Source organism: Jaculus jaculus, chromosome 4, assembly GCF_020740685.1.
Source record: "Jaculus jaculus isolate mJacJac1 chromosome 4, mJacJac1.mat.Y.cur, whole genome shotgun sequence".
Taxonomy (NCBI): domain Eukaryota; kingdom Metazoa; phylum Chordata; class Mammalia; order Rodentia; family Dipodidae; genus Jaculus; species Jaculus jaculus.
The window spans coordinates 64566615-64581702 of NC_059105.1; the positions used below are offsets into that span (position 1 = coordinate 64566615).

Here is a 15088-nt window from a genome sequence, read left to right on the forward strand (position 1 = left end):
ATTTCTTTTTAGCCTCTAATCTAATAACCTTATAAATAAATATAATCATACAAATAATAAATAAAGTAAATATAAGCAAATCTAATAACCTAATAATCTAATAAACCTTACTGTCTCTTGACTTAGGATCCTCCCCAAGCCAGTAATGAACCAGGGCTGGTCACTATGCATTCCTAGAGACAGAGTAAAATAGTCCAACTGAGGCCAGAAGATCAGAATGGCAGCGCACAGGACCTCTTCCCAAATCTGAATTTGTTGCTATAATACAGAAGGATAGATGATAGGCGCTCACGTAGCAATTATTCTGTTTATCCCAGATGACTCCCCCATAATAAATTGGGCTCACCTTTTCCCAAGAAAAACAACTGGACAGGTCCAAATACTTCTTTAAAATTTTTTTTTTTAAATTTTATTTGTTTAAGAGAGAGAGAAAGAGGCGGAGGGGGGCGGAGCATGGGCACACCAGGACCTTTGGCTGCTGCAAATGAACAACCAGACACATGCGCCACCTGTGGAGCTAGCTAACATGGGTCCTGGGGAATTGAACCTGGGTCCTTTGGCTTTGTAGACAAGTGCCTTAACCACTAAGCTATCCCTCCAACCTGCAAATGCTTTTTTTATTTTTAAATAATCTGTTTATTGTTCATAAAGTAGATTCCAGTACAGTGTCTCTATGAAAGCAACTGTCCTGTCCTGGTGTCCTGTCCTGGTTTTTTGTTGTTTGTTTTTTGGTCAGAGATGAGATCATAACATAGTGTCTTTGGATATGCATCAAAGAATCAGGCCTCTGCTACATCCCAGACTTGTTTCCTGATAATGTTATGGCCTTCCTTTATGGAAGTCCTTGCTTTATGGAAGTGAGCATAGCAGAGAAATTTTGGGTTTTCAGCCCTGCAGGGGTCTAACCTAGATTTGCTCTCATCCATTTGGTTGCAGATCACAAGTTCAAAAAAAAAAAAGGAGGTCTCTGCTAACAAAGCTATATTGTTCCCTCTTTGCTTCTAGGCAGTTTTCAGACACGGTTTTTCTCTTTCCTGTGTATCTTCCTACAGGAAAACACAGCATACTGAATTGTCCCACAGAATCCTTTAATGGTACGTCATCAGTAGGGCTTGGGTCTTAGATCACAGGCTCAGAGGTGGCAACAGAACGGGCAGTGTTGCTGTCATAGAGCAAAGATCGTTGCCTCCTAGCCCTAGAGAGCAGTAGTAACCCCCCTCAACCTCAAACCAGCCAGCTGCACATTTTAGGGTCAGTCATACTCAACACTTACTCAGTAGACTTTATGTCACTTATGATTCTGTGGGGACTGAAGAGATGGCTCAGTGGATACAATGCTTGTTGCACAGCTTTGAGTAACTGAGCTTGGATCCCCAGATATGATAATGTCAAAGCCGGACATGGTGGTAGGTTTCTATAAAGCCAGCATGCCTACGGTGAGAAGGGAAGCGCAAACAAGAGAAGCTGCTAGAGGCTGGCAGGCCTGCCAGTCTGAGAACGTGGCAGTGAACAGCGAGAGGCCTTACCTCAAACGAGCTGTAAGGTGGGGCCTGACACTTGAAAGTTGTCCTCTGACGTCCATGCCTGTACACACACACATGACATGAACACACATCCTACATGTATACCCAAAGTAGAGAACTTACTTGCTCATGTAAATAAAACACCTAGAAGCAGGGCTGGTTGCTGGTATACACAGGCTCAGGGTTTAGCTGAGAACATCAGTAACTTGTTTTTCCTCCATCCCAATTCCCTTGTGTGTTTGGCCAAAGCAGGAATGCAGCAGGTCCAGCCCCTCTGGGGGTGGAGCTAGGAATATGAAATTTCCCAGGGAATTGAGAAATATTCTATCCAGTACTCAGTAACAGCACCTCTAGCATTGGGAGTGAGACTGTTCTAAATACATGGGAAATTCCATATCCCTGGCTTCACCCCTGAATCGTACAGGTCCTTCCTCTGACTAGTCCCACCCATTGATCCCCACCCTTACCTGAAGCTGACTTCAAGCAGCTTTGCTGAGAACCCAGCAGCAAGAGGCCCTACCCGTGCATTCCAGAATGAAGGTTTTTCTATTTTTAAATGGTGCCCTCGCCTTATTTCTAAGATTTCATTGGTTGGTTTGTGTCTTCGGTTATTTGCTTGAGTGTATGTTTTCTTCTATACACTAGCTTTCTTGTTTGAATTTTGGTTTTTTTGTTTGTTTGTTTTGTTTTGTTTTAGTTGGTTTTTTCGAGGTAGGGTTTCAACTCTAGCTCAGGCTGACCTGGACTCTCACTATGTAGTCTCAGGGTGGCCTCGAACCCATGGCGATCCTCCTACCTCTGCTTTGCCAGTGCTGGGATTAAAGTCATGCGCCACCTGGCCAGAATGAAGGTTTTGAAATATTTTCCTCCTTTCAACCTTGGCTGCATCTTCACTTACATAGTATGTGTTGCAAATATAAACTGAAGCGGGGTGTGGTGGCACACTCCTTTAATCCCAGCACTCGGGAAGCAGAGATAGGAGGAGCTCCATGAGTTCGAGGCCACCCTGAGACTACAAAGAGAATTCCAGATCAGCCTAGGCTAGAGTGAAACCCTACCTTGAAAAATCAAAAAATATATGTAAACTGAGCCTTTCACTTAAGTCAAGAAAGGATTATGAATAGTTTCAGGTCCTTCAGGGCACACTCAAGGTCGTGATGCGGTGATATACCCACACAGTCCACTGCCACCGCCCTCTTAGGGTCCCTTCCAGGTGAGCAGTCTGCTCCTCCTTCTGCCTCATTTTTCATGTGCTCTTGTCAGACATCCTCTGAAAGAACTGGTTGTTGCTCCATAAGTATGGGGGAAGGGGGGAAACAAAACATCTAACTCTAGAAGGCTCCACATCTACAGCTTGCTTTGGCTATGTTATTTATCCTGACCTAGGCACCCAAGTCACATTGACAACTCACTTGCCGTCATGCACCTGACCTGCACTTTCTCCCTACACACTTGAACGTTCTGGAAGTGCTGAATGATCACTACTTACACGAATTAGCAGTGTACCTGAGCGCTTTTAGTTCTCGATTGACTCTTCTCCTTACTGCGAAATGAAACAGTCAGAACTGAGGGTTGTGCTTTCAGAACAGAACCCTTTTGAAGGAATCTCAAGTTCCATGAGTAGTTATTTTTGCAGAAGTATCCAGGACAAAGAAAAAACAAAAAAAAAGCTGTTAACTGGTCAGAAGGGTGGAGCTCCACTGGTCGCAGTACCAGAGGACTATATTATCTTTGCCTGCTTCTTAAGTAAAACCAATCTAGTTTCTTTTTCTGTAGCAGAGGAGGAAGAAACAAACAAGAAGTTAATCAGACAGGAAGTGCATACCGCAGAAGGACTTGTGCCTTTGACTCAGTGTGTCGCACTAGCAAGAGGCCAGAGCTTGTCCAAAATGGCTGCCCGGAGGCGGCCCCACACTTGCGACGGAAGAGTCCTTCTTGGGGGACGGTTTTCTCTCTTGGCTCGCGTCTTGCTTACTGTCTCTCTCTGCCTGAGTCCCTGGTCATGCCTTCCTACAGTACTCGTAACGGTAAGAAAACTTGTATTCAAACTAAATTTCTTTTCTTTTTTTTTTTGTTGTTTATTTTTATTTGTTTATTTGAGAGCAACAGACAGAGAGAGAAAGAGGCAGATAGAGAGAGAGAATGGGCGCACCAGGTCCTCCAGCCACTGCAAACGAACTCCAGATGTGTGCGCCCTCTTGTGCATCTGGCTAACATGGGTCCTGGGGAACCGAGCCTCGAACCGGGGTTCTTAGGCTTCACAGGCAAGCGCTTAACTGCTAAGCCATCTCTCCAGCCCTAAATTTATTTTCATTATCAGTGATAGGGAAGAACTAAATGGCTGTTAATGTGCCACCATATGTCCAGATAAAGCTGTTTCAATTTGTCAGTAGAAGACCATGCAGTGTATTCCTATTGCCCACTGTGTTGACTGTGGGTGATTCATTACTTATTTGAGCCAAGATATGTAAACAAGGTTTTTAGTAGAATTTTTCATGACCATTGGACAAACTTGGATCCACATTCATTTCTTTCTCACATTCCCATAAAAATGGGGTCTCAAATCAGTAAACATGAGCCTGTGATATAATGTACAGTTGTCCACTGGGCTGCTTTTGATTCCCGTTTAGTCAGGAGCAATAATGCTTTTATGGGGAGGGAGTTATTGGCGGTTTCAGACAGAAGCAGCGTGCCCAGCACTGTGTGGGGATGTAGCTGAAGGCTTAAGTGCATGTCTAAACCACTTCTAAGCAGTGTGATTGGAAGAAGTTAGCTTGTCTTTTATAATATTCTACCCACATCAAAATTGTGTACACCATAACTTATTATTGCTAATTGGATTCTATAGCACTTGTCCTGATTAATATTAAATTAAGATGTACACTTTTAATCCCAGCATCCATGAGGCTGAGGTAGGGGGATTGCCATGAGTTTGAAGCCAGCCTGAACTACAGAGTGAGTTCCAGGTCAGCCTTGGCTTGAATGAGACCCAGCCTCAAGAAAACAAATAAGGGGTGGGGGGGGGAGATGGCTTATCAGTTAAGGTACTTGCCTGCAAAGCCAAAGGACCCAGGTTCAATTCCCCAGAACTCAAGTAAGCCAGATGCACAAGGTGGCACATGTGTCTGGAGTTCGTTTGTAGTGCACCCATTCTCTCTCCCTCTCTCTCTATCTGCCTGTCTCTCAAATAAATAAAAAGTAAAGTATTTTTAAAAATTTAAAAACAACAAAATAAAATATCAAGTTGTATGCTGAGAGACACACAGAGCAAGACTAAAGAACTCTTTATATTTAAAAATTCTCGCCAGGCATGGTGGCACATGCCTTTAATCCCAGCATTCAGGAGGCAGAGGTAGGAGGATTGTCCTGAGTTCAAGGCTACCCTAAGACTACATAGTGAATTCCAGGCCAGGTCAGCCTGGGCTAGGGCGAGACCCTACCTCGAAGAAAAAAAGAAAAAACTAGGATGTATATGAAAAAGCAATTTGACTTACGTTCCTTTCTCCACTTACAGAATATACAATAAAACAAGAAGCTTAGAGGGTACATACAACTTTGGACAATAAGTATAAGTTCTTTGCAATGATCTAATGGTATAATTGTTGTGTATAGTAGAAAATGCAGATGAGTTAAGTAAAGGCTACAGAAGGTTATAATTGAGAAAAATAGGGGACAGCCTGGTAGATAGAAAGATCAGTGGAAGGCAGGGGAAAGATTGGGCTAAGACAGGACAGTAAGAGAAGCTAGGAAAGGTGTGGTGGTCTGTGTGTGTGAAAGCCATACTCTTAGAATTCACTTGGATTTGTGGGCCTTAGAATATTAGGGTCCTTAAAATTACATGTTAGTCTCACAAAATGTTGTTGCATCTGAACTAGATAGTTTAGTCAAAATTCTTTTTATAGGTCTAAAGAAAGTGAATGATTTACCTAAAGCCGCAGTCAGCATTCTTACGCTGTCTGGAAAGTTCACCTGTGGGCAATGTGTTCACAACTCCGCTACTCTAGTGCTTAAACTCTGAAGGGAAACATGCTCTGGATGAACTGAGACACTCAGGAAACTCCCTGCGCTAAAAATTATTGCCTGGGTTCCAGCAGCAGTTTCACTCATTTGAGGAAATCAAACTCTAGCTTTGGCCTATAGGCTGGAAGTTCCCCAAACCCATGCTTAAGATATGTAAGAGGGGCTGGAGAGATGGCTTAGCGGTTAAGCGCTTGCCTGTGAAGCCTAAGGACCCCGGTTCGAGGCTCGGTTCCCCAGGTCCCACGTTAGCCAGATGCACAAGGGGGCGCACGCGTCTGGAGTTCATTTGCAGAGGCTGGAAGCCCTGGCACGCCCATTCTCTCTCTCTCCCTCTCTCTGTCTTTCTCTCTGTGTCTGTCGCTCTCAAATGAATTAATAAAAATTTAAAAAAAAAGATATGTAAGAGGAAAAGCTACCTAATTCCTGGACCCTTGAAGTCTGTTTAACATTTTATGAAGACATTTACTTTGGAAATTTCTGGCTATTTAAATTGTGATATGTTTATTCCTTTTTTAATAAGCACCGTCAAAGCAGCAGCTCTTTTATTTCTTTTTTTTTAATATTTTTTTCAATTATTTATTTATTTATTTATTTATTTATTTGAGAGCAACAGACACAGAGAGAAAGACAGATAGAGGGAGAGAGAGAGAATGGGCACGCCAGGGCTTCCAGCCTCTGCAAACAAACTCCAGACACGTGCGCCCCCTTGTGCATCTGGCTAACGTGGGACCTGGGGAACCGAGCCTCAAACCGGGGTCCTTAGGCTTCACAGGCAAGCGCTTAACTGCTAAGCCATCTCTCCAGCCCATGTTTATTCCTTTTCTTAAAAAAAATATATATTTATTTGAGAGAGATGGGGCAAATAGAGAGATAGAGAAAGACAGACAATGGGCATTCCAGGAGCTCTAGCCAATGCAAACAAACTCCAGATGCATGCTCCACCTTGTGCATCTGGCTTTACAATGGGGAATCAAACTTGGGTCCTTTGGCCTTGCCTAACCACTAACCCATAATCTCTCCAGCCCCAGTATATTTCTTCTTTAAGGTTTGCCTTGTTTTGTCTTTCCAATTATTATATGTGTGCCCCTCATTGGAAAGCACTTTCCCCTGGACTGCTATAAACACCTATCTGTATTATAACCTCCGGTCTTTAAAATTAAAACGGGAAAGATAAATTACTAGACTACAGGCTGGGATGATGACTTGGTGGGTAAAATGTTTGCCACACAAGCCTGACGACCTGAGTTCACATTCCCATAACCCATGTAAATGCCAGGCGTGGTGGTGCATGCCTATAATCCCAGCTCTGGGGAAGGGAAGACAAGAAATCCCTGGGGCTCACTGGCTAGCTAGCTATCCTAACTGAATCTGTGAGCTGTGGGTTCAGCAAGAGACCCTACCCCCAAGAATAAGGGAAAGCATGACCTCCAGGAAGACACCCAGCATTGACCTTTGGTTTTCACACGTGTCGCACACACCTCGCACATACAAACGCATATACATGCATGCACTCATACCATGTATACACAAAACATATTAGAAGAAGAAATACATTAATCAGTATGTTTTTCTGAGAAATTTTAAAGGCACTTATACAGATCCCTTCCCCAGTTTGTGAGACACCAGTAGCATGGATGTGCAAGGGGTTATATCGGCTGTGGCTTCTTTTCTCGTGAAATGGTGGGAAAGATGCTAATGTTACTCGCCACTTAGTATGTGTTAGTTATGCTCTTTACTTCTGCTGATTTTATTTTTGTTTATTTATTTTTGTCTTTTCAAGGTAGGGTCTCACTCTAGTCCAGGCTCACCTGGAATTTACTACGTAGTCTCAGGCTGGCCTTGAACTCACAACAATCCTCCTGCCCTAAATACTTATTAAGAACTGCTTCATTTAATTCTTGATTAAATAATAACACCATTAAATGGTCCTTTATCCCCATTTTACTGCTGAAACTGAACTTAGGTTAAGTAAATTGTCCAAGGCCACCTAACAACTAGATGTAAAGAAGTTTTCTGAGTTTTAAAAGCTTTTCTCACAAGCGTATCTCCCCCTCCCCCCCCGAGGTAGGGTCTCACTCTAGCCCAAGCTGACCTGGAATTCACTCTGTATTCTCAGGGTGGCCTCGAACTCATGGTGATCCTCCTACCTCTGCCTCCCGAGTGCTGGGATTAAAGGCGTGTGCCACCATACCCAGCTACAAGCATCTTGAAGCTCATATGATAAATTGTATAATTTTTCCAGTTCCTTTGCAGTCTAGAGCATCTGGGATTACAAAATGCTTTGTTTTAATGATCTCAGCAACAGTAAATAGCTTTAAAAGGTTAAGGTTGGGCTGGAGAGATGGTTAAGGTGCTTGCCTGCAAAGCCTAATAACAAGGGTTAGATTCCCCATTGCCCATGTAAAGTCAGTTGCACAAAGTGGCACATGCATCTGGAGATCATTTGCAGTAGCTAGAGGCCCTGGTGTGCCCATTCTGTCTCTATCAGTCTCTCTTCTGTCTCTCTCTGCTTGCAAATAAATAATTTTTTTTTTTTTTGAGGTAGGGTCTCATTTTAGCCCAGGCTGACCTGGAATTCACTATGGAGTCTAAGGGTGGCCTCAAACTCACAGCGATCCTCCTACCTCTGCCTCCCGAGTGCTGGAATTAAAGGCATGCGCCACCATGCCCGGCTCACAAATAAAATATTTTTAATAAAAGAGAGACTGATTGAGAGGAGGAAGGGATATGATGGAGAATGGAGTTTCAAAGAGGAAAGTGGGGAGAGGAGGGCATTACCATGGAATATTGTTTATAATCATGGAAGTTGTTAATAAAAAATAAAAATAAAAAATGAAATATTATTAAAAGGTTAATCTACAGTAAAATATTCTTCAAAGTCTTTGGACCTTTTCAGAAATGTTTGGTGACCCTTTGGGATATATTACAAGACTATACTTTGATAAATAAGTGTGTCAACTATGTTGAACTATATGGTGAGAAAGAGAGAGAGAGAGAGAGAGAGAGAGAGAGAGAGTGTATGTGTGTGTGTGTGTATTCAGAGGTTGGGGGTAGACCCTAATCCTTGGCAAAACTCACTGTGTTACTGAGGAGTTAGGGAAAAGTTAGCTTTGAGATTTGAACCCTGAAGCAGTACTTGGAAGAGATGGGAGATAGTGGAGGGAAACTGAAACTTTTATTTATTTATTTATTTATTTGAGAGCGACAGACACAGAGAGAAAGACAGGTAGAGGGAGAGAGAGAGAATGGGCGCGCCAGGGCTTCCAGCCTCTGCAAACGAACTCCAGACACGTGCACCCCCTTGTGCATCTGGCTAACATGGGACCTGGGGAACCGAGCCTCGAACCGGGGTCCTTAGGCTTCACAGGCAAGCGCTTAACCGCTACGCCATCTCTCCAGCCCGAAACTGAAACTTTTAGTTAACTGAATAAAGTAAAAGAGGATGTCCTTCCCTGACTTAGTTAAGTGGCAGCTAGGTGAGTCACTCAGCTAAACCTCACCTCATGTTCTTAATTTCCAAAAGGGTCTTAGATGCCTATAAATTTCTGTTAAGTTTAAAATTATATATGAAAAAATAGTAGCCGGGCATGTGGCGCACACCTTTAAACCTAGCACTCGGGAGGCAGAGGTAGGAGGTTCGCCATGAGTTCAAGGCCACCCTGAGACTGCATAGTGAATTCCAGGTTGGCCTGAGCTAGAGTGAGACCCTACCTCAAACAAACAAACAACAACAACAACAATAATAATAATAAATGCCAAAAATAAGAAAAAACAGTGGATTAAATAGAAATATAGGGGCAACTTGGCTTCCCCTTACAGTTACTCTTGTAGTAAAATTTCTCGTATCCAAGCTCTTCGCCATTCTTCATGACATTGTAGATGCTTCAAATTTTCTACTTTGAAAAATGCCTTTCCCACCCCAGCCCTGCAGAGAGGGGCAGGGTGACAGAAAAGAAAAATGTCTTTCTAACCAACCCAAGTAAACTGACTCTTTCTATTTTTTTTTTTTTTTTTTTTTTGTATTATGGCTTTTTGCTGTTGTTGCTGGGAATAGAATTCAGGGTCTCGTGCTTGCTAGGCACACACTACCAGTGAGTGAGCTATATCCCCCAGGCCTAAATCAGTTCTTTATCTAGAAGAACTCTAAAAGAAACATATCTGAAACCTCCCAGGACTCTCTAAGCGCCGCAGAGACAGGACCCATTACCACTGAGAAGGACAACGACCTTAGCAGCCACCGAGCTGTCGTTTTAAGCCAGCGCCCAGGCAAATAGCAAATGTGGTCAAGGGCTCTCTGCACAGCGAGTGTGGGCTGTGGCGAACAGCAGCCAGCGGAGGCTCCTCCGTGCTCTGTGTCCTCCTGGGTCAAGCTGCCCTTTCTGTTTTCTCTCTTGATGTGATCGCCTGCCTCATGGCTCTGAGCCGGGACCTTCCACTTGAGGCATTAAAATGTCTAAAATGGCCAGATGGCCTGCCTCAGGGGTGGAGAAGCAGCAGTGTTGCCTGGTGACTTTGTCTCATAAAATAGAAACTACAGGCAACGGCACCTGTGAAGAGACTGTGTTAAAGCAACAGGATGACTGTGGTTAACTGTGAGCATCAGTTTTCCTGTTGAGCATTTTTACAGGAAGTAGAACAAAACCAGATTCATTCAATGAGTTCTTCTGGTTTTCAAATCTTAAACACATCCAAGTTTGCATTACAGAGTTTCTAAAGAATAAAATAAAAAATAATTTTCAAGCAGGCATGGTAATGCACACCTTTAATCCCAGCACTTGGGAGGCAGAAGTAGGAAGAGCGCCTTGAGTTGGAGGCCACCCTGAGACAACATAGTGAATTCCAGGTCAGCCTGAGCTAGAGCGAGACCCTACCTCAAAAAGCCAAAATAATAGTAATGATAATAGTAATTTTCAGTAAGAACCAAACTACTCTTGAAAATTCAGGGTTTTAGCAGCAATCTCAGTTTCCTAAAGATTTGTTTTTAATCTGTAGTGAACCTTGGAGTGGTTTTATACAAAGCCTTGTAATTACTGCCCTTGCAATCCTGTTTATAACAATATCAATTTAAGACACTCTTTAGTTACATGTATTAAAGATTTCTGGGCTGGAGATGGCTTAGCGGTTAAGGCACTTGCCTGCAAAGCCAAAGGAGCCAGGTCCTATTCCCCAGAACCCACACAAGCAAGATGCACATGGTAATGCATGTGTCTGGAGTTAATTTGCAGTGGCTAGAGGTCCTAGCACACCCATTCATTCTCTCTCTCTCTCTCTCTTTTCCCCTTCCTCCCTCCTTCTGTGCCTCTTCCTCTCCCTCAAATAAATAAAAATTTCCTTCTGTTAATATTTCTTGGTCAAACCGTTGCATGCATGGATGAGAGAGAGAGAGAGAGAGAGTATGAATGAGTGAGAGGGGGTAGAGCTTGAGAGGGTGAGTGTGTGCCCACTCATGCATACACGCATTCAAAATGACAAGAACTATCTCTGTGTTATTTCCCTCCAGCCTTTTCTCACTGAAGGTTTATTATTGGGCTGAGCGTGGTGGCGCACACCTTTAATCCCAGCACTCAGGAGGCAGAGGTAGGAGGATCGCCAAGAGTTCAGGACCACCCTGAAATTTCATAATGAATTTAAGGTCAGCCTGGGCGAGAGTGAGACCCTACCTCAAAAAACTAAATAAATAAATAAAATAACCCACTCTTAATGCAACTTTAGCAGAAAAAGGGTTACTTTTCCTCTATTTTTTTTTTTAAGGTGGCTTAGTATTTAAGGGAAACGGGGGAGATTTACAGAACAAGATGCCCAGATTTTCAGCACAATGGTGATGAAACACCAGTGGATGAAGAGAGTGCTTCCCTTCTCTGATAGAGCCCCTCCCCACCCAGGGATGGAACCCACCTTCTGAGGACTGCCAGGAGTTCCCATTGGGGCCTTTTGGAAATCTCTTCCCTCCTTAAGTTACTGTGCAGTGTGGGTCTCATGCTGTAATCTCTTGATATAATTTAAAATTGGCTATAGAAATAAGAAGCAGTTTATTTAAATAACTAGCCAATTCTACTGACCCTGCAATCAATCATTTTTATATTCAGGAATAATTCTGTTTTCTAGCATATTGAATAAAAAGCTATGAATTTCTTTTTTAACTTTTTTATTGACAGCATCCATAATTATAAATAATAAACCATGATAATTTCACCCTTCAATTCCCCCTCACAAATCCACCTTCCATCATATCCCCTCCCCCTCTCAATTAGTCTCTCTTTAATTTTTATATCATCATCTTTTCCTTCCATTTTGAGGGTCTTATATAGGTAGTGCCAGGCACTGCAAGGTCATGGGTATCCAGGCTATTTTGTGTCGGAATACTGCATTATAAGCAGTCCTGCCCTTCCTTTGGCTCTTACATTCTTTCCGTCAACTCTTCTGCAATGGACCCTGAGCCTTGGAAGGTGTGATGGAGATGGCTCAGTGCCCAAACACTCCTCTGTCACTTCTTCTCAGCAGTATGAGAAGACCTTTTGAGTCTTCCCAGTGGTCAACGCCATCTGAACAGAGAAGCTATGAATTTCTTGAGGCAAGTCTGGACTAAACTGGGAGGCCAGGGTTGAGCCTCTAGTTAGCTGTGCCATTAGGGAGCACATTCCCCCCAGAAAAGGGAGTGGGCTTGCAACTCTTTCTTACAGCTGCTCTGGTGACTAACGCTGCATGGCTAGCAAGTAGGTCCAAGTTGCAAGATTCTCAGTTGATCTAGGATCAATATGTGATGCATAAACCTATGTTAAACCATGATGTTGCTAATTACTTTAGAATAAACCCAAGATGCTAATCATTTCATGTACAGAACTAGGGCTTTCTAGAATTTCTAAGTGCTGACATGTACTGTGTGCTTGTGTATATGCATAATAAAGAGTGGTAGTCGATGGTGGTGAGGGCGATCTGGCTGCGACACCTGTCACCCCATTGATCACCAGGGTTGATTCAGCTGATCGGGCTGCCTAGGGCAGGAGTCCACTTCCTCCCTCACCCTCCATATGCCTCCCTCCTGAAGGGAGCACTGGGTCAAAGAGGATGACCTTCCCCAAACAGAGGAGGACCCGTCTTCGGTCAAGGGAAGCCCTGCTAGAACCTCCAAACAAGCTCTCGAGAAGCGGCGGTTGAGGTGTTTAAGTCGTTTATACAAAATAGTCTGCTCTGTTCTCTCAACTCAGAGAGCCGACTTCGTCATGAAAGGTCCATCACCAGATCCTTCTCCTCCCCTCAGCAGCTCCATCTCAGATTTCATGATGACTTTTCACAATTCATTTAGTTATTTACGTAAAGCTTTGACCATCAGATACTAAGGTTCAGACTTGGTTTCTTTATTTCGTCAATGAAATTTAGAGACACCAGTTGATAGATAATTTAACCCAAAGCCAACGTCCCATTTACACAGAAAGTAATAAACAAGCATGCATTCTTAAAATTGTGGTTCTTTGCTTCTTGGAGAAAACCTTAACAAAATCTTACAGGCTGGGTGGCTCCAAGAAAAACTTCATTTCTTCACAGTGCTGGAATCTAGAGGCGCAAGGACAAGGTGTCAGTAGGGCGGTAGACTCTGGGGCCCGCCCTTATCTGGGGGAGGGCTGACTGCTTACCTGATACACATCACTAGTGTGTCTTCCTCTTCCTGTAAAGACATCAGTCATTTTGAATTAGTGTCCCCTCATAGTCACTTTGACATGGTCACTTTTTTAAGGTTGCATCTCCAAACACGACCACATTCAAAGGTACTAGGGGTTAGGGCTTCAGCATATGAATTTGTGGGGGAAACGGTGTAGTCCCTAACACTGTGTGAAAACAAACAAAACAAAATTTCCATCTCTGTGCCAGGCATGGTGGGACACGCCTTTAATCCCAGCACTCAGGAGGCAAAGGTAGGAGGATCACCATGAGTTCCAGGCTACCCCGAGACTACATAGTGAATTCCAGGTCAGCCTGAGCTAGAGTGAGACCCTACCTCGAAAACCAAAAAAAAAAAAAAATCCATCCCTGAGATATTCTTTGTATGTATAAAATCCAGCACACAGCCTGGTGTGGTGGCTCACGTCTTTAATCCCAGCACTCAGGAGGCAGAGGTGGGAAGATCATTGTGAGTTCGAGGCCAGCCTGAGACTACATAGGTCAGCCTGGACTACAGCAAGATCCCTACCTCAAAAAAGAAAACAAAAAAAGAAAAGAAAAGAAAACAGATGAAATCCAGTACACCAGGTGAACACTTGAAGAAATGCAGCTTTTGAATCTATGCAGCCAGCGCTGGTTACCAGGATGATGAGAAGCACCGGCAGGAGTCTTGAAAAGAAGCCAAGAAGATGATTCCCAAACTCTTTTTTTCTTTTCTTTTTTAAGAGAGGAAGAGAATTGAGAATTGGCATGCAAGGGCCTCAACCACTGTCATCGAACTCCAGACACTTGTGCCACCTAGTGGGCATGTGCAATGGTGCCTCACCTTTGTGCATCTGGCTTATGAGGGATCTGGAGAGATTGAACATGGGACCTTAGGCTCACAGGCAAGCGCTTTACCCGCTAAGCCCTCTCTCCAGCCCTCAGACACTGTATTTAATTTTTTTTTGTTTATTTTTATTTATTTATTTGAGAGTGACAGACAGAGAAAGAGGCAGAGAGTGAGAACGGGCACAGCAGGGCCTCCAGCCATTGCAAACGAACTCCAGACGCATGCGCCCCCTTGTGCATCTGGCTAACGTGGGACCTGGGGAACCGAGCCTCGAACCGGGGTCCTTAGGCTTCACAGGCAAAGCGCTTAACCGCTAAGCCATCTCTCCAGCCCAAACACTGTATTTTTAAAAGTTCATGGCTGGGTCTAGATGGAGAGGAGGGTAAGGCTCTGCAAAGGAGTTAGGGCTAACTGAAGGTAGGCAATGGGTGGAAAGCAAGTTGGCACAGCCCATTCTGATATAGGAGTTGACAGACTCCTCTGCCCTCAGCCGCTGTGCTTAGAGCTGGGTCTGTCCTGCCTGTCCTCACCTTCAAGGAAAGCAGGTCCTCGATCCAGTCCTCATGCCAAAGGCAGACCTGACAGGCAGCCTCTCGCTTACTCTTCCCCAGCAGCTCCCCATTTAAGAGCAAGGCAGAGGGCTGCAACAGAAGTGAGCGGTACTGAGGTGTGCACTTCTTCGTTAATGTTTAAAGCAACAGATCTCGACTCTGCCAGTTCCAAAGTTGTGACGTGATGCATCGCGAGAGGCCTCTCAGGCACTGGGACCAGTAGCCTACATTACAGTTGAAGGAACTGCTAAGTGTGTCCTTTTCCTTTCATCTAAATGCACGATCCCCTGATTCCACCTGTGAACCTTGTGGTAAGGAACCAGGCAGGAATGCTGAATCTACTAGATTCTGTACTCTGGTGTCAGGACCCTTCAGGAAGGTCCATCTCGGACTCTGATGTGGGCTCTTAACTCCGTGGGAGGTTACTGTCCCAGGCCTTGGGATTTGACTTCATGAGGAAGCCAGGGGGCTGCCAGGAAAGGCAGCTCCTGACACTTAGTGTTAAC

General features: G+C 44.0%; 1 protein-coding gene across 3 annotated transcripts in view; it reads left to right on the forward strand.

Annotated features, from left to right (window-relative positions):
• The window catches only part of Wipf1 (WAS/WASL interacting protein family member 1), a 133742-nt gene that overhangs the window by 85972 nt on the left and 32682 nt on the right, over nt 1-15088 (forward strand). Inside the window, exon 1 of one of the 3 annotated variants that reach the window (XM_045147568.1) lies at nt 3350-3550. The exons of the other annotated variants lie outside the window; for them this stretch is intronic. The gene's annotated coding sequence lies outside the window, so the exon portion shown is untranslated. Of the gene's footprint in view, nt 1-3349; nt 3551-15088 lie in introns of those variants that run through there. 3 annotated transcript variants of the gene reach the window in all.